Source organism: Carassius auratus, chromosome 16, assembly GCF_003368295.1.
Source record: "Carassius auratus strain Wakin chromosome 16, ASM336829v1, whole genome shotgun sequence".
Classification (NCBI taxonomy): domain Eukaryota; kingdom Metazoa; phylum Chordata; class Actinopteri; order Cypriniformes; family Cyprinidae; genus Carassius; species Carassius auratus.
The window spans coordinates 22,660,419-22,680,719 of record NC_039258.1 but is presented as its reverse complement, the minus strand read 5'-3'; the positions used below and the strand labels follow the sequence as shown (position 1 = coordinate 22,680,719).

At 37.6% G+C, this 20,301-nt stretch overlaps 1 pseudogene; it reads right to left on the bottom strand.

Annotated features, from left to right (window-relative positions):
* The window catches only part of LOC113116556 (plectin-like), a 62,787-nt pseudogene that overhangs the window by 24,608 nt on the left and 17,878 nt on the right, over positions 1 to 20,301 (bottom strand).

Sequence of the window (20,301 nt, the reverse complement as noted above, 5' to 3'; positions counted from 1 at the left end):
TAAAAACCCAGAATTTGGATCCATTAAAACTATGATGATCACACTAAGCAAATGTTTTATAACGAAACAGAAACACATTCTTTTCTGCATTCTCCTTGATTGTGAAAAACCCAAACTTTTGACAAACAGTTCAAGTTTTTTCCTGCATCAAAACAGCAAACAATGTAGTTCATACAGGAGAGTATTCATTCAAGCATTGCTCAATTTTGAACAGTAACATAGTTTGGTAGTTACGGCAGATTTAAATGATTAAACAATAAACCAAGTGATGAAAAAAAAACATACACACAGTCAGTGTTTTAACTTGTTTGTATATACTACGACAAACTAAAAATCACCAAAACATCAGCTGATTACAAGTCACTGAGCGAAAATGAAGAGAGAAGCTCTGTTTGTGGATACCACTTATTGATAATTGCATCAAATGCAATAAAATGCATGCATTTTAAGTGCTAAAGTGATGCATTTTGAGACCGCATCATTCTCATGCAGCTCTCATTAGTCTAGAATGGCCTTCATTGTGTCATAACAGCTGATGTAATGTCAGTGTTTGCCAGTTTTATCTGTGGTCTGAGACGTCTTCCTCACCTCTCCAACTCTATCCGGAGCAGTCTCTCCCTCTCCAGAATAGACACCTGTAGACGACCCCATTCCTTCTCCACGTCAGTGGGATGATAACCTGGAGGAACCTTGACCTGACCGGCGTGGACCGCGCTCTGTGAGGAAATGGTGGAAAATCACGTTAAAGCAGAGGAAACATATCATTGTACAGATTCAAAACTGAAATGACTTTCACATCTCGTGACTGTAGCACAATATAGTGTATTCTGATCATGTGTACAAACCTCAAAGGACTGGTAGAGGTGTGTGGAGCGGCTCTTGTCCGACTGTTTTGCGGGAAGCTCTGTTTCTTTAAATTTCAGAAACTGACGCCACAGAATCTGCAATATAAAGAAAATTAATAAATAAACACACACAAATATATAACACAGTGTAATAACTTGGGAGTAACAGGGTTATCATCATCAACCAAAACAAGCCCTTCATTAATTTAAATACGTAAAATACAAAAGAAAAAAAATCTTGTAACCTATTTTATTTCAGCCAAAGTACTAAAATAACAAAACTAAGAACTGTCTGTAACTAAAACTGAAAAACTGAAAAGAACTGTCTGTAACACTTTATAATAAACTTCCTTAGTTAACTATGTTATTTAACATGAACTAACAATAACACTTTTGAAACTTGTATCTATTAATTTAATTGAGTCAAAAGTCGTAGTTAATAGCTAGTTAGTGAGAATTGGTCCTCAAACAAAAGTGTGACACATATTTATTATTTACTGTTTTAATGAACCTGAGCTAACATGAACAGGTGCATTCTAACACTAACACAGATTCATAAATACTGTAACAATACAAATGTATTGTTCATTGACCCGGGACGACCCTGAGCATGTAGATCTGGATGGTTCAATGAGTATTTGTCAGTAGTTATTCTTCTAGCATGATGACATTATTGAGGATAGGCTTCACAAAGCTGGTAATATAAGTAACAGCTCTCAGATCAAGATGATATCCATCACACACCCTGAGGAGACACAAACTCAGACCAAGCAGCTCAGAGCCAGAACGCTGCTCTTCACGATACGGCGTCATGTGACATGACTCAAGCTCGGCAAAGAAGGACTTCTTCCAGTGACATGCCATCGGATTAGGAGGATAGGGTTCTCTCTCTGCTACTGGCAGTGTTGGGATCAACTTCTACATTGTTTGCCAAGTTACAAGTTAATCACTGGTATATATATATATATATATATATATGCCCAGCTGAGACTCCACAGAAGGAAGATCAACGCCCCACTCGGCCGCATCGATGGGAGCACGTTTTCACCACTGAATAAACAAGGTAATTGCGACTTTTTATCTCACAATTCAGATTTTTTTTTTCTCAGAATTGCGAGTTTATATCTTGTAGTTCTGACTTTATAACACTCAATTGTGAGTTATAAAGTCAAAATTGCGAGATATAAACTCAAAGTTTATTTCTCGCAATTCTGACATTCTTTTTTTATAAACTCACAATTCCGAATACAAAAATGTCAAAACTGCAAGATAAAAAGTATCGCAATAAACTTGTTTTAGTTTAAATGGATTTCCATAATAAAAGAGTCATCTCGCAACTCTGACATTTTAACTCACAATTTTTACTTTAAAACTCTCTTTTGCAGTTTATATCACGCAATTCTATCTCGCAACTTTGAGTCATAAAATCTGAATTGCAAGATATGAACTTGCATTTTTTAGGAAAAAAAAGTCATAATCGCAAGATAAAAGTAGCAATTACCTTGTTTTATTTTTTATTTAGTACCGGAAACGGCCTTCCATAATCAAGAGATATAGATGGCTTTAATTTTTTTAATAAGTGCTATATTATTTTCTCACACATAACAATAAATATCTAATTAAAAGTTACTTAAAAAGATAAATTCACATGAAATACAATTAATGAAACTAGACGAAGCCTAATTTACATAACTTTGCCAAAAAACATTACTGCAGTGCTGCAGGAAATACTTTAAAAAATCAAATAAAAAATGCAAATATATTTGTTTGAACTATGAAATGTCACATAAAATAAATGACTATTAAATAATCAAATGAAAATAAATACATGCAAAATAATAATACATATAATTTGTAATAAGACTAAATGCAATAAAACTATAAATTAAAACAAAGTAAAAAATTATATGCTAGTTATAAACGTGTTCATTTGGTGCAGGTCTAATATTTAAATAAGCAAAACCATGTTGTTGACCATTAAACCAATTAGGTATAGCTGCTCGACCAGTGTGGAGTTTACAGGTTAAACTAGTTAGAGCTCAAGCATTCTGTGCAGTCTGCAAATCACAACATATTCTAACTTATCTGGTCCTTTAAAGGACAGGGTCCCAGATAATTCAACACAAAAAACAATGTGCAATTCACAGACAGCACAGCACGACAGATAATGAACACTGCAATTCATTCAATAACTGAATACAACCAGAGTAACAGAGCACACAACAGCAGACTCACCTCGATCTCCTCATAGCTGCTGGGAAACTTCTTCTCCTCGAAGATGTGTGCTTGATGTCTGATCCACTGGAGAAGAACGGTGACCAGCTCGTAATACTCCTGCCAGCGCAGCTCCAGCTCCTGCAGCCGGGAACAAAACACACAAAAACTATTCAGAGAGGAACAGGAAAGCTCTTTTTGTCACTTACCACGTTCACTCAATTAGGTGTCGACAATCAGAGCCTTGTCTGATAACTGCATATGAAGGGAGGGACGAATCAATGCACACCAATAGCTGATTCAGGGACTTATTTATTGATAGTTTGTCACACGCAGATCGTCTAATTCTCTTCTCATAAAAGATGCTGATGGCGTGAAGGAGGAATGAAATAAACTGCCTCTAACAGCAGCTGGATACTGTTATATGAGGTCAGATGGCTGAGATCCAGATCACACAACATCTATTACCTCGTCAAGTTCATATTCCTAACCTTTTATCCTCTGTAAAGGTGTAAGCAAGGACGTGGAAGAGGAGTCTTCTGTCAGTTTGTAACTCCAATGATTCACCATATTTGAATGTATGCAAATGAATTTGTAAAAGAACAAATGTTAATTGAATTTTGTGTCTTTTCTTAACAAAGCTTTTTCAACTTTTAAAAGGTAAAAGGTTCTTTATTGGCATTGATGGCTCCAAGAAGAAACTTCTACATCCGTGGAAACTTTTAATTGAAAAGTTCTCTGTAGTAGAAATACTTTCTTTGGATTATTCAAATATTCTTCACACTTCACACAAAAATGGTTCTTTTAAGAACTGTTCACTGAACGATTTCTTAGGGAACCAAAAAATGGTTCATCATCACTGCAAAAATCTCTTTTTTGGAGACTTTTTTAAAGAGACATCTTGGAATATAGTCATGTGTGAATTTAGGAGCTCAATAGTCTTAAAGTGCAACAGTAGTAAAATTTGGGCCCAATTTTGCATGCAAAAATAATCCATTGTCTACTGTTATAGAGCAGAGAAGTATGAAGCACAGAATTCACCAAAGTCACTTCCAAACCAAGCATCTTTCTACAGATGATTTTGCATAACCAATTTAGCATGAGCTAAACCTGTGTGGGGAACCTTTCGTCTTCACACAGAACTCCAGATTGGTTGGATTATGCTTATTGAGCAACAGTAAAGGTCCCCATTCACTCTAACTGTATTGAAAAGAGCAGCACGAAGAACATTCTGCTAAACTTCTCCTTTTGTGTTGTGCAAATGAAATCAATTGATGAGGTCTGGAATGTGTTTCTGAGAACATGACGATCATCTTGTCATTGTCAGAGAGACTGGACACTGATGCTACTGGACACTGAATTTTCACAGACAACCTTAAGAAACCTCATTTATAAAAATGCCTCATTAGTTTTATTAGATTTGGTTCGACAGCATATTAACTGGACTATGTGCTGACTGCCTACGTCTGGAACTGGGTCGTCATTTAGAAATGATGAGTGAAACTCACATTGGCTTTGACGCCGTCCTGGACATCTGGGACACGGGGCATAGCATCGTAAAGAGAGGACACATAGGTGATGATGGACTTCTCATCAGGATGAGGCACATCCACATCTGCAATCAAAATAATTGTAGATTTATAAGTGTTGATTGTTTCATTGAGCATGTTCTAAAAGAGTTCTAGAAAATAATTTAGATTTCATTAACATGAAAGGGAAACTGTGAATGTATTTTCTTCTCTGCTGTGATGCATATCTAAATAAAACAGGTAAAATGTAGGAAAAAAAAAAGATAAAATAAAATGGTCCATCTGGAATTGATTAGTTTAGTTTGGCTGTTTTCTTTGCTAATTGCTGCAATCTTGCACCAGTGAATAAATCATCAATTAGTAAATGTTTTTAATAACGAAAAAAAAAATTATGTGTATGGATAAACCAGGCATAATAAACAGTGGGGTCAAAGGGGGTCACATACTTTTGACACTTTTTTCAAATGCAAACTTAATGAAAGCTCAACCTATGGTGTTACATTTAATCCGGATTTAGCTCCAGTATACGGTGTTAATATCTAATAACTTTCTTAAAAATCAGCTAATAGCCAGATTTAACATTACCCTCTGGGTCAAGCAGTCGTGTGACCCCAAGCTCTCGCTCTGCCACTGAAAAGGCCTGCTCCAGGTTCTCCAGGTTGGTTTGGCGGTACACCTTCCCCATGTCAATGAACCTGGGCCTGGTGAAATCAAGAGAAACAAACCCATCAGCCTCAGAAAGAGTGTAATAAATGCAGCATACTGTAAAAGGTTGAAATCACTGGATCAATGAACAAAAAAATCCAATGCATAAAATATGCAAACACTTTACGACATCATGCCTAACATTAACTAAACAATACCATCATACGTGTTACAGTTCATGTTACCTCTGGTCCGTCAAGAAACATTAACAGAAACAACTTAATCTATTATAACATGTTGAACATGAACTAAGATTAATAAATGCTTCTGAAGTATTTTTCAGTTTTAGTTTGCACAACTAATGTAGTTAATGTTAACAAATGGAACCTTACTGTAAAGTTTTACCAAAACAAAATGTATAATGCACAATATAATAAGTATAAATGTTGCTTGATACTAGGGGACACAATTCAGAAAGTTCAGAGACTTAGTTAAAGTGACCATCTGCTCCATAGATCCCAAAAACATTTGTTTTCTGAGGGATGGAGCCACAGCTCACATGCCAGGAATACCCAGAGATGGGAGCGGCTCCAAACAACAGAGAGCGAACAAACTATACACATTTACACCAGATGATTAAAACATTGAAACCTTTCCATTCTGCACCATAAAAAGTGTTAAAGTGTGATAAAGAAGCAAGCACCCAGGCATCTCTGTAAAATGTGTGTTGGAAGGCAATGCATAAAATCCTCCAGCGTGGTATTGAGCGTCTGCCCCCATGCTCTGATCGTCCGTGCTGAATCCTCCGTGGATCTGCCTCAGGTCTCGCTCTGGTAAAGAGCCCACTGAGCTCCAGTGCGGCCCGTGTCCTGTCTGAGAGTCTCCGCTGGAGCGAGCGCCTGGACTCTGGGAGCCTTCGGAGGGAATATCTTCACACAGCATGACCACACGGTCCTCCATGTCACTCGCAGAAGCCATAGTGCTGCTGGAGCTGGCCCGACGCTTCTTGAAGGACAGACGCCTCTTCATGTTGAGCATCATCGTGGCGCCCAAAATGTGCTACCAAGCAATTCAATTCCAAATACAGTATACAGTTCATGCGATTCTGAATATCAATATCTACTCTGCATTGTATTAGTTACTCAAAATTGGTTTCCAGTGAGCTCCAAAAGAGAAAGCAAACTGTACTTGCAGTGCTGTTTTCTGTCATGCAGGTGGTGCCTGTAAAAGCCTCTTGCTCATTTCTGAAAGGAGGCAGGGCTGACAAATCCTACAGGTGTTCCTGGCTGACAAAAGCATCAAATCCTCTCCCTTCATGTCAGGGTCAGTTGGGCGTCCCCAAGCTTTGCAGGTACATGTCAATATTTCAGAAAAGATGCCCTGCGGGGAGGCCTGTCTCCACTCCTCACAGTACAGTATTTCTCTTTTCAGCCTTCATTATAGATTTCTTATAAAACTATTTTCTCATTCATTTTCTTCCTGCTCTCTTTTGTCCTCGTGTCTGCTTACAGAACACACCCTCATTAGAGAAAAACTGCTTTCATTTGACCAGGATAGACGGTTGTTTACCACTTACTCATTATTAATTTTAATTGATGCTCATATCGTTCCAAACCCATGTGGAACACACTATAAGATATTTTTAATAGTCTACATGCTGCTTTTTCCCCATGCAATAAAATCAGTTTGGGTCACCAAGCTCCAAAAACTACAATTACATTAATCTATTTTAGCCTAACTGCTACATAATGACTTTTTTTTTTTTTTGCATAATTAATTGCAACCAAAGTTTAAATGCATTATAATATTTGAAGGTTTGTTTGTTGTAATGCATTATATTTTCTAAAGCGGTAACAATAAATAGATAATTATTGTAATGTATTATAGCTGTATTCATGAAATCATGCAATTCATTGTAAAGTGCATTACGAGGCATTATTAATGCATTAATAATGCCTTTATGTTTAGTTTCAAATAGTCAAACGTCAAAGTCTGATTAAACTCTAGAAGACCACAAGAATGAGCTGTCAGTGGTGTGCACAGCGCTGATTTGACACATCTGTGCTCAGGGCGTTTATCTCCACAGAAATATGTGCAGAATTCAGATCAGAACATTTCACTCCATGGCACCTAGGACAAGTTTGATCAAGACTGAAGCTCAGACTTGAGTCAGGCAACACATTTCTATATTCCAACATTGTTAAAAGAAGGCTGTACTTTGAGTAACTATCAGAAACATTTCAAGAAAATCTCAGGAAACAGTATGAATTCTGTGACGATGCACTGATGACTACTACTACTTTATATTTTACAAGCCAAACCCCGATCTTGAGATGTGTTACAGAGGCACTTACTCGTGTTTGTGTATAACAGCGTTGAAGAGCTTTCCGTCCCTCCAGCTAGTGGTGAAGTTATCGCAGCGGACACCGGAGTAACCATCCGCCATCCGCTGAGACCAGAGGAGCAGCTTCTCCTTCGCTGACATATCATCTGACTGACCGTTCACCTGGATATCTGAAATCTACCAGCCCACAAAAATGAGTTGCATGGATTTAATAACAAGCGGCAGCAGCAGCCATATGTTCATCATGTGCAAATCAATAAATAATCAAGAGTGGTTGATTTCTCACACAAATTTCAGTCATGCACTACAAACAAACTCAGCCCCACTGAATACCATTGACCTCCTGAAACTCCTCTGAGTCCCGTCATTAAACTTAATCCATCGACAAAATCAATGAAGTTCATTAAAGAAAAATCCAAGCTCGGAAACTGGTTCACCTTCAGTGTTGGGTCAAGCATTTAAACAACAGTATCTGCCACAATAAACGTGCATTTTTATACTACTCATAGTCAATAAAACAAGCCTTAAACTAGATACTGTATGTATTTGACTACAAGTAAAGACAAAAGATATACTTCTGGCAACATTGACACAGATAATCCATTAATCCTGTTTCAATGAATCAGTCACAAAACAAACAAAGAGCTGGCTAAAATCAAAGTCAGACTTCCAGACAGTATTGAATATTGCTTTTCAGTTTTGTAATTGTTCATGTACAATACAACATGCCATTGAAAACAGTGCACCTTTTCTCCCTACAGTACTACATGTTAGAAAAGTTGCTTCTTATTGAAAGCGGTGCTATTTTGCTTTTACAATGACTGATGTAGTACAGATGCTTTTAGTTACTCACAAACACTGTTTTAAGGCTTTCAATTTTAACAAATTATGGTGACAAAATGTCCTGTGTTAAGTGTCCCAACATTTCACAAACACACACACACACACACAAACACAAAATAAAAAATGAAAAATAAAAATAAAAAAGGTGACAATTTAATGTTTGATGCAGAATTCTGTTTAGAAATTTGGGGAAACTCAACAGAACACGATAAAGAACAGGATAAAGGGATGAAACACTCTAGACTTAGACTACTCTAAACTTAATTTTGAGGAAATCTGTGAAATAGTGCTTTTCTATCCTTATTTAAACAGTCATGTTTAATGTCACTCCGGATAGAAGACAAGCACATGAAAGGTTGCAAAGCCTCAATTAGTGTCAAGCAGAAGTTTGGCACCATTCTAAACCCTGGTCATGAGACTCTGTTTTCGGTCAAAAGAGAAAGCTCTTTTATTTCTTGAGGAGGTGGGCAGAAGTTCAGACGCCACATCTCTACAGAAACCTCTGTGTCACTACATGCAGGATGAACCACAAGTCCTGCCAACTTATTTGATCGATCCAAGGAGATGAAATTCCCTGAAACAATGGAAGGACAAACTGGAGCATTGCAATCGTCTGACTGTGTGACAGTCTCCAGGCAGCTGTGGTTTAGATGTTTGGTTGTAATTGAACACCTTGGACAACAGATGCACGTAATGTAGATCTACGAAACAGCCTGGATATTAGATTATGAAATTAGATTAGATCAAAGACTCTCAATTCCTCATGGCGCCTACGACACCGGACAGATTTGGTTAGGGAATCAAACAAACTGCTTCATTTGAACACTCTACGACTGTTGTGCTTGATCATAATGCATATTCCTGATTAAAAGAGATTATATATAAAAAAAGAAATGCATGTTATTGCATGAGGCAGATACTGGTTTGAAGCAAAAACGATTGACCCTGTTGATGTTTGATTGGAAAGCATCAAATCGATGACACCCAAAGAATTAAATGAACTTGAACTGAAGTGATTGATCTGATCAGGAGCAGGAGCAGGAGGAGGAGGAGGAGGAGGAGGAGGAGGAGGTAAATGGTATGGGAACTCAACACTGACAGAACAGGAGACCTGGAAGTGGAGGATGATGGTCCATATCAGACCCAGAGTCAGCTTCGGGTTTCCGTCTGCAATGTCATCGTTCCTGATGTTCACAAGCTTGACCTGTGATTTACAGAGAAGAACAGCATTTCACATTTGAGACACTGTACTTTTTCCAAGGAGACACTTAGGATAAGGTAAAATGTCTATACTGCTCTTTTCCCCACTGAGACGCCTGAAGATGCACATATTGTCTAGATGGCTTTTTCTAATGCTTTGTTTGTAATGTTTTTTGTTTTTTATCTTGAACTTTAACTTCATGTAAGGAAGCAGCTTGGACATTCTGCTAAACATCTCCTTTGATAATCCACGGATGAAAGAAAATAAACAGGTTTGGAAACCAACAAGCTTGAATAAGGACAGCAAGGACAGCTATAATGTTTGGACAAACTATGCTTTTAATTTAGTTTGTGAGTTGAGTTGTTCTCGTACCTGCCGCCGTCTGAGGAAATCCAGTGCTATCTGCACATTCTGCAGCTTGTGGAATCGCATGCGTCCTCTCTCACGAGGCTGTGGAGACAGACGGAGACTCAATGAGACACAGGACATGGTTTAAAGAAGAGACGAGACTGAGACCTGTCCTTGAGGGCCCAGAGAAACTTCTTTGGAAGGTCTAAATGAAGAAGGAATGAAGAACGAGGAGGACCTTGAAGTGAGGCTAAAATAATAATGAACACTAATAATGCAAAGAAAAGAATTTAAAGACCTCATGAAATCAAAATGTTTAGTCTATGTCTGCCAGCACTGAGGACATATGTGTGCTAGGTGACAGAGAAACTAAATCTGCATTTAAAATATACATTTTTGATATTCTGATTCATGTTGTTGTGATCAGGAGCATAGAGATTTTTGTCCAATAAGCTCCACACAAGAAAAAGCATGTTCCCTACATAAATAATACATGCTTTGATATGCCAAGCCCCAATTTCCTCTTTCAATATGTCAACACAGATAAACCAATAATAATAATAATAATAATTTAAACAATAAAATGCATGTTGAGTCACTTCATGGGGTCTTTAAGCTTATTTGACAGAAGTGATGGTCTTGTGTCTTTAGGGATGTAATGTGGTATAATATCGCGGATGATTGCTAAATAACTACTGAAGGCTGAAAAAAACCTAAACTGTATTATAGGAAAGAGTCTGCAGACATCATTTTGTGACCTGAACAACTTTAGCTTAAAAAAACAATAATCAGTTATATATTGCTTCAGAATAAATGTGGATTTATTTGGTAGATTTATTTGGATTTATATCAGTCATTCACTGTATCGGTCACACACCCAAACCGTGACGAGGTTCAGATAGATGATGTCATAAAGAGAAACAGCGTCAGTCATGCACAAGCAGAACCCTTATAACAGCACATGCAAACACATGCTTTATTAAGACAACAATGTTGTTTTTTTATCTTAACTCTTTTAATATTTTTTTTTAATAAATCTTAAAAAGGTTTTACAATATTATTGTATAAGAGTAAATTAAATTGCTACCGTAATGCTATTACTAATAGTACACTTTCAAAATAAAAGTCCCTACAATTTTAAAGAAAACATGTTTTTTTTTTTTTTTTGCAACCATGTCTTGAATCTTTTAAATATTTAAATATAGAAGTCTTTCAACATTTAGCTACCAACCTGCTGAATCATTTTCCCTGTAATCCTTATTTTAAAGTGCCCCTACTACAGATTTGTTTTTAAATGACCTTCCATGCAGTGTTTAACACGGCTCTAAGTGAATGAAAACATCCTGCAAAGTTTCAAATCTGAAAGTGCGCTGTGTATAGAGTTACTGTCTCTCATATGAAAGAGTCGACTCTGAATCATTGAAACGAGTCGTTTTTAAAACGAATCCCAAGCTGTTTCATGTTGTTTTCAAAGTGAAACATTAGCATATTGCCCACAAAGCAGCACTGCGCTCACAAACGCTGCTTTATGAGGCATCAAAGGCCAATCTCTGCAGATTAATGTCATGCAAAAGAGGGGTTTGGAAAAATGAACCATTGAGTGAATCTTTTGGGAGTCGTTGAGCAAGGAAGGTAAAAACTAATTCATAACCAAAATATGAACCTTTCATTTCCCATAATGGGGGCACTTTAATTAGCTGATATACCTAGCATTTGATAGCCGTGAGACATACAGTAGCGTTGGAGTAACCCTAATAACAAATGAAAGGTTGGCGGACGTGACATCATGCGCAGGACAGCCACAGTGAGTGACCCATGCTAATGAAGCATCTGCATCACTCACCAACCGCACGCTCCGCACAACGTCCCGCTCCCTCGGCTTGACCAGCAAGAGAAGTGCAAAGAGAGCAGACAGAGGTCAAAGGGCAAAGGTCAGCAAAGAGATGGTGGGGAGAAAGGCAGAAGTCCAAAGAAGTCAAGGAGGAGCCACACAGATTCAAAAGAAAAGCCAAAGAGTGATGTTAATGTCTGAGCTACAGCCAAAACCAATGAAGCAGTTTGATGGGAAGAAGATATCAACAACTTTTCTGGAATATCTGAACCCAGTGTTTTGGGTGGGATTCAACAAAACGTGTTTAGAATTTAGAGACGTATTCCAAGGCATCACCCATTAATATGTCTTCTGTACCCTGGAGATCTGGATCAGGACTTTGGGATTATGTGGAGGCTTGGTTACACTCACCAGCGTCTCTCCGGAGAGGACCTCCAGAAGGGAGATCAGGTTATGTCCATCTCGGAGATCTTCATACAGGTCATTCACATGACGCTGCGTCTGAGGACGGAGAACAAGCACAGATCAGTTTATACGAGTCACATAAAACATCCCTGCAGAAAGAAACCCAAGTCAATTCGGAAGATTTCATTTCTCACAAACTAAACCGTAGCATTGTGTTTGTAGCACATCCTGACTACCGCTCGATTCAATCAGACCCATCCATGATTTTGAATGTTTTTTTGACAGGTGTCTGCATGCGTTATTTAGTTGAATTGGTTAAAAATGCTGTAGGTTTGTGTTTAATTCGTTTGGAGGACAAAATCATGCACCTAGAATTTCCATTTTGTTTACAACATTTTGTCATAATTCATCTATTCTCATGTACTGTATATAGTTTTCTTTCCCCTTAGATGAAACACAAGATGTTAGGCAGAAAGGCTTAGCTTCTACATTTTATCTGATGTGAGGAAAATTAATGGTGATGACAATCCAAGTCCTGTTTATTCAGACTAACTTGTGCTTTGGAAATGTCACTTGAAGTTTTCTGCTACTTTTATGTTTTTTATTGAGAGCTTGGCAGTATAAATCTAGATCCAGTGTTCTTGTACAGGATAAAAACAGGAGCGTTGACATGCTTCCTAACATCTCATTTGTGTTCAAGTTTGGAACAACGTGATTTTGACCAAGTGATTATTTCTGGGTCTCTGAAAAGTTTAGACTCCAGAACTGTGCAGCTCGAGCAGGAGCTCTGAACACAAGGATGTGCGTCTCGTGTTAAGAGAAGGGGAAAAAAACCTGAATCCAGAGTGATTTATTTGTGTTTTCCTCAGTGAGAACAGGACAGGGCGACGCATGACTGCAGGCAGAAGAGCGGCTCACCTGCCTCGTGTCAAATAAGATCAAACGATTTCCTGAGTGACAGAGTCTCAATTCAATTCTGAAGCTCTAAATCAGCCACTCAATCACTGTACTGATGAAAGCTCATTGAGTCAATAAGAAACACACACATTTCCTGTGGATGTGGGACAGACTGGGCTTCCTCAGGTTTTTATCATGCAGTATATCAACATGCACTGCTGCAAAACACTCAAACCTCCGCAGCTCGCTTCAAAATCCTTAAAGCCACAGAAAACCAACAGTTCTCTGATCATTTATTCACCCTCATGTTGTTGCAAACACTTTCAAACCACACTTTGTCTATAGTACCATTGATAAATATTGCAGGATTTTTTATATTTTAAATTTTTTCGTTTTCTATTTAATTTTAAAGTTTAATTTTTTTTTTTTGTCTGCCATTTTAGTTTTTTTTTTTTAAAGTGTCTATGATCTAATGTCATTTTAAATGTGCCATTTCCAAGCTCCAGCTATGAGCATGTTTCAGCAGAAGAGCCTCGGGGGCGACAGCAGCACTGAACATGCGTGTGAGAGAGCAGAGCATGCTGGGACACGCTGACAGATGGACCTACCTCGGCTCTCTGGTGCTGGAGGACGAGGAGGAGCGATGAATGGAGTTACATTGATTAGAAATGGAAGAAAGAAGTGAAAGTTAGCCACATCAGTTATTTCAGTTAGAAAGTCCGGACTGCTCTTCACATTAAACACACACTTCATATGAAGCACTGATGGTCCTTTTTGTTCATTGCTCGGCTGTTTCAGCTGATTTGCATTTGATTTGTATGAAAAAAGCAGCCTGGATGTTCTGCCAAATAACTCATTTTGCATTCGACAGAAAAAGAAAAATCTAATCGGTTTTAGAATAACATGAGAGTGAGTAAATGAGTAAATTAATTCACCTCCATCGTGGAAACTTAACATTCTTTTTGGTTAATTCTTTTTGGTAAATGTTGTTAAAGCTGGAGGAACAAATAATTGTCTAATTCATTCCTAAAAAATATTAGATACCAAATGTTCAGAATTGCCCTTTCTCTGTAATATAAATGTCATTTTATTTCATGTATATTAGAAGTCTAACTATAAAGCATTTGTAAGCTGATAAATGACTTTGATTCAACGTCTGTATACTGAGACACTACTGAGGTCTAAAGATTGCATTACTTCTGAAGTTCAGCACAATATCTTTCACACAAACATTGATTCATCCAAGTGAAAGTGAAATGTCAGAGTGAAAACGAGGCAGAGGTTACTCCACTAGAGGTCTCTGTTGATGCATTAACTGTCAGTCAACCCGACCGAACCTCACACACAAATCATACCGGCTTTGATTGCTATGAATGCATTATATCACAGTCTGTATATGTCAGCCATGTATGGGTGTATTACACTGTAATAAGTCTCATTTGTGTCATCCATCTCCAAATTTGTGACCCTGGAACAGAAGCAGTCTTTAGTCTCTGGGGTATATTTGTAGCAATAGCCAAAAATACATTACATTGTATGGATCAAAATGATCGATTCTTCTTTTATGACAAAAAATCATTGCGATATTAAGTCAAAATCATGTTCCATGAAGATATTTTGTAAATTTCCTACCGTAAATATATCAAAACTTGATATGTGATTAGTGATATGCACAACTTTAAATGTGATTTTCTCAATATTTAGATTTTTTTGCAGCCTCAGATTCCAGAATTTCATATAGTTGTATCTCGGCCAAAATATTGTCCTATCATGACAAACCATACATCCATGGAAAGCACATTTATTCGAACAATTGAAACTTAATGTTTGTACTAAATACAAATCTAAATACATCTCTACTTTTTACCAAAGATGTATGAGAAAAGTTTCCTCTGAGAATAAAAAGCTTTTGTTTAATCAGCTTTAAATCAGACTGATCTCGATGATGTCTGATGCTGCTGAAGGGTTGAGCTTCTTCAGCACATGGTTAAACTGACACGTGTTTATACCCTGATCATCATATGCATGCTGCGAAATGAATCCAGATGTTCATGACATGCAGGTTTGTCTGATATCAACTCTTTTGTTCTGAAGTGGTCTCGTGTTTTGCCTTGTCTACGGTGAATGAACAGTGATGATTGAAGGCTAATAACCTCCATTTTCATGATCTTTTGTTTGGGGTTTTCTTTCTGCCTAAATACTAGACACTTTAGACGAGACGATGATAAACGAGCTGTGTGTAGATTTATAACGTGTGGACAGGATATGATCTGCTTCTCTACGGTGGATACTAACAGAAATCCTGTCCAGCACAACAGCTGTTATGTCTCCTCAAATAGATGAGCACACTAGTTTCTAAACTGGGGGTCGTGACATAGTGGCTAAAAAGTGCACTGGTAACTAATAGTAGTGGTATGTGTGAGCAATCCACTGGGAGACATGATAAACTGGTGGAAATTTAACAAGGAGTATTATCTGTCCATCATGGTAATGCTCACATCACATCGCAGTGCCGCAGTGTGATAAAAGTTTCAGAGTTTAAGCCTTTCTTAAAGCGATTTTACATCATTAAAGTGCAATAAAACATGAAAGAGCACACTGTTCCGATTATGATTATTAAACTTAACTAAACTAAGACTAAAGCTATAAAAAAGTTTACATTTTTTTTGCTTTTACCCCCTCAACTAAAATAATTAAAACTGAAACTAATTTTACAGTCAAATTTACTGATTTTATAATTATATAAACATATTTGGGGGGAGGGGGAGAAACGACAAATGGCAAAATCTCACTTTAAAATGATGTTTTAAACTTTAAATTAAAATGGAGTATAAAATAGTAATTTAATAATATTATAGAAAACTATAATAATAATAATAATAATAATAATAATAATATATTTTTAATCCGTTTTTAATCAGTCCACACCTAAAGCTAGTTTACAGATAACCTTATCACAGTTATTTTACATTGTTTACTTCTTTTAGCTTTTACTGTACAGTACATTAGTTAAGTTTTACTGTAGTTTTGTTACAAAATGCTTATTTTTTTCCCTTTAAACCTACATTTTGATATTGTTTCACAACACCCTTATATATAAGATGTTGTTCACATCGCCCACTCTGCAAGAGTTGATTCATGAACTAAACATGTGATGCTTGTGCTGCCAAACCATATAGCAAGTTGCATTGGATTTGTTTGTTAAAATGATAATCAAATAAGCAAATAACAGTTAAATCACAATTTGAACATGAATGGATGAGTACAGCGAAGAGAAGAAGAGGATCTGTTATCACTGGTCATATTATCCTGAAAAAACTGCAGTCAGTAATAAACATAAAGGTACCTTTATTAAGTGTTTGTTCACCCATTTAGTGAAAGTCTTCTTCTGCACTCTGTCCCGTTCATCTGCAAAAGACAAAGATGGAAAAAATTCAGCAGTGCTCAGAGTAAAAGTCTAGATATTAATTTTGTAAATACTGCTGATCATTAAAACACTGTTTCGATGTTAAACTTTAAAATGCTTAATTAGCAGGTTCATTTCACTGAAAAGTGCAGGACCGTCTCTCTGATGCTTTCAGATCACTGATCTGTTGATGTGATTGTCACACACAGCCCTAAACAACACTCACTAGTGCGAGTGTGTTTCCAACCAGACTGTTTCATAAAGAGACTCAACAACCCACGCCAGAACCTTTTTTAATCAGCTGTTTTTGCATAGGAGCGGCTCACACCTCCTATCAAAATATTAAAACTCAGCACCTGCGAGGCACACCCATGTGAGAAGCCGATCTGTGGGTAATGACTGCAGGAGATGTCTCCACAGATCCACTGTCAAGCGAAGACAGAGCACAGGTTCAAGACGAGAAAACGCCATGCACTGTGAGGCCTCATGCATGCTGGGAAAATTCACCAAGAGTGCATCATTCGTGACTAACCGAACACCAGGACAGCACTGATACTGTAAATGAAAATACAGTAATAATACTGTAAATAAAATACAGTAAAGACATTAGTGCACTGTAAATACAATTACAGTAAACATTTTTACAGGTATTTTCCTGGCATCCAGCTGACAGTAATTTACTGTAAAATTTACAGCAACCTATTAACAGTGCACTGACACACCCACATCCTGCAGAATCATGTTCCTACAGCGAGAAACACGAGAGCACACCGCATACGAACTACCATCACCTGCATCTGTCATCATCACTAGAGATCTAGCAAAGCACTGCAGCGCTGTGTTCAGAGTGATCTGATGTACGGTTAAAGTCAATGAGAGTTAGTTAGTAAAGTTGGTTATTTTTTCTATTAGTTAGCTTTAGCTGCACTTCTGTGTTCTCAACCATTTGATACATGCATGTGATTGCATTTAAAATACTTGTACTTAGTAACGTACGTCATTACAATGTTAAATTGATCCCTATCTGTAACTAAACCCTTACCGCAAAACCTAACCACTATAATCCTAACCTTACCCTTACTCCCAGATCTAACCATAACACAAGCTCATTAGCAAAAAGAAGGGTAAAGGTGTTTTTCAGATTTATTGTAGTTAAGGCCACTTAATAAATTGTAAAGTGTGAAGTTTGTTTTCAAAGTAACAGAAAAAATAGACATTTGTGTATAAAGATACACAAAACAGCACGCAGAAACATGAGAAATAAGAGTTTATGATAGAGATTTCAATACACCTCTTTCTGGGAGGATCACTACTGTAAACTCGAACACCAAATCTGAACCAATCGCATCAGGAGCACAGGACATCTCAACACCATCTCTGATTTGAAGGATGGTGGTGACGGATCAAGCCATTGTGCAGCAAGGACTGAAAGACGTGTAAATACACTAGGAATCAAGTATCAAGCAATCTCGAAGAAATGCATGAGCCAAAACAGAGCAAATGCCCAACACCACAATCCAATTAATTTACACTCCTGTGGAATCCAATGTTCTCTGTTCAATTAATTTTTTTTTTTTCAATTTCACTATTCAATTTCAATTTCACAATTACACGATTTACACAAAACTGTTTGCTGAGCAATGTTAAGAGTCCAAGTGATTGTTAAGACTTCTGCTTCTGATGGGTGGAGTATGACATGAGAGGGTTATGAAATATCACTGCCATGGTGACTATCATGGGTGGAGGCAGTAAACCTTGACCTCTGTCATTAATATAAGACATCCTTTTAGTGTTTGAAGAGTCCGACTGCAGGAGATGATGCTGATAATTATGAACAGCTTGATGGGGTCGTCAGCAGATCTTTGTCCTTTGACCACTGTTCACTGCTTTCTATCCTTTAAAGTTGTATAAAGTTACAGCAAGCAACGCCCTTGTGATTCAGCGCACAACTCCTGCCCTCCGGGGTGTGGAGGCATGCAAAAAAAATCTTTTTTTTATCTATAAAATTACATTTTATTGTTCTCTATGGTGTCAAATGCACTTTCTCTGTTTGCTCACCACTGTTTGCTGACGACATACTGACGAACCAATCCAGTGAATGTCACTTCAGTCTCACTAGTAAATATATGTCATCTATTTAAATATTGGTCATGTGAGCTTCTGTGAGAGCCGATTTATAGTGTGAGTTACAGACACAGAGCAAAGCTACCACAGATCACAAATGTTATGAGGCTAGGTGATAAACCTTGCATTGTTTACTGATTTACTAAAAAACTTTCAAATAAATAAATGCAGTTTTTTTAAAAAGATATCTTCTAATATCAGATCTAGTTATGATATATTCTAATATAATCCTGTTTTTGCTCACAAGACAGCATTCAAAAAGGAGTACAAAGGTTTTCTCATGGTTGTTGTCTTTAATGCAAGAACTATGAACAAGTATTAATACATCAAGATAAAAAGTCCTAGATTTCCTTGGTCCTGCACTGACACTGAATAAGAAACCTAAGCCATATACACTGCAGATACTACTACTACTACTACTACTACTAATAATAATAATAATAAACAATGTTTTCCAGTAAAATAAGATGCATTGACTTAGAAAGCAAATTTGCATATGGTATCACTACTTTTTCTCAGAGAATATATATTATTTCTTACCCCAGTTATGCTTTAATCTTAATCTGACACAGTTTCACTTCTCAATTAAACTGATCTTGTTTTATGAACGTGTTACGCTTTATTCTGATAGTCCCCTTTAGAAGGTCTACTCACTGTAAGTAACTTAGCATCTACACGTCCGCTAGCGCTCACCTGAGTGTTAGCAGACCGTTAGGTCAGGGTTAGTAGACATGTAGCTACAAAGTTATCCATAGTTAGTAGGATGAATGTCTAAATACAGCGTTTCCTAAGAATGTTTCCAAACCCAGAATACTGCTTGAAATCAAAGTTGAAGTCTGTGAAGTTCATACGCTAATAACAACTAGAAATCTGACTTTTAAAAAGGACAAATGTCTCTTCCATCATGAGCAGGTGCATTTCCTTAAGTACCTTTCCTGCCTTCCAAGGCTCTCAGCATTCCCTGATAGTGCAAGTCATCTGAAGGTGTCCTCTCCAGGCTGTCAGTCGAATATTCCCTTCGTCTCTGTTGCCTACTCATCTCCTTTACCTCAGACTAATACAGAGTCACAAACCACTGCTCTTTACAAGCTCCTTATCTTCACTTGCAGTTCTGCTTTCTTTCAGTTTAACTCCTGCCGTCCATTTCCTAGCTCCTCTAAATGATGCCGCTAGCTACAGATCGTAGGCCTGCTCTTGTTCTGACTGAAGAGAGACATGGAGGGCACTGGCTTGGCCCCGCCTCAGCCCTAAATTGTCATGTTGGTGGAGCCGAGGCAGGAAGAAGAAGGGAAAGTGAGTGGGAAGGTGTGTCCGCCAGAATCCCACACCCTCTCCAAACACACACACTAAATCATCACAGTCTCTAAAGGATAACGCAACAGGAAGCGTGTTGTGTAACTGCATGCTAAACGAGTGTGTGAAACTGGTCAAAAGAGCCATTAGAGGAGCAGGATTACATAATCACGCTCTAAAACCTACTCATGACACACACACACACAGGTACACGCCTCTTTAATGATTAACCACGTTGACGATCCTGAGCGGTTGGACAAGTATGAGTAACTGAGGCAGGGTGAGGCTCTGGGATGGGCCGCTCAGGTCGACTCACGCTGGAGATTAACAGTACTGAACTCAGTAAAACACATAACCAGAGGCTCCAGAATCAATC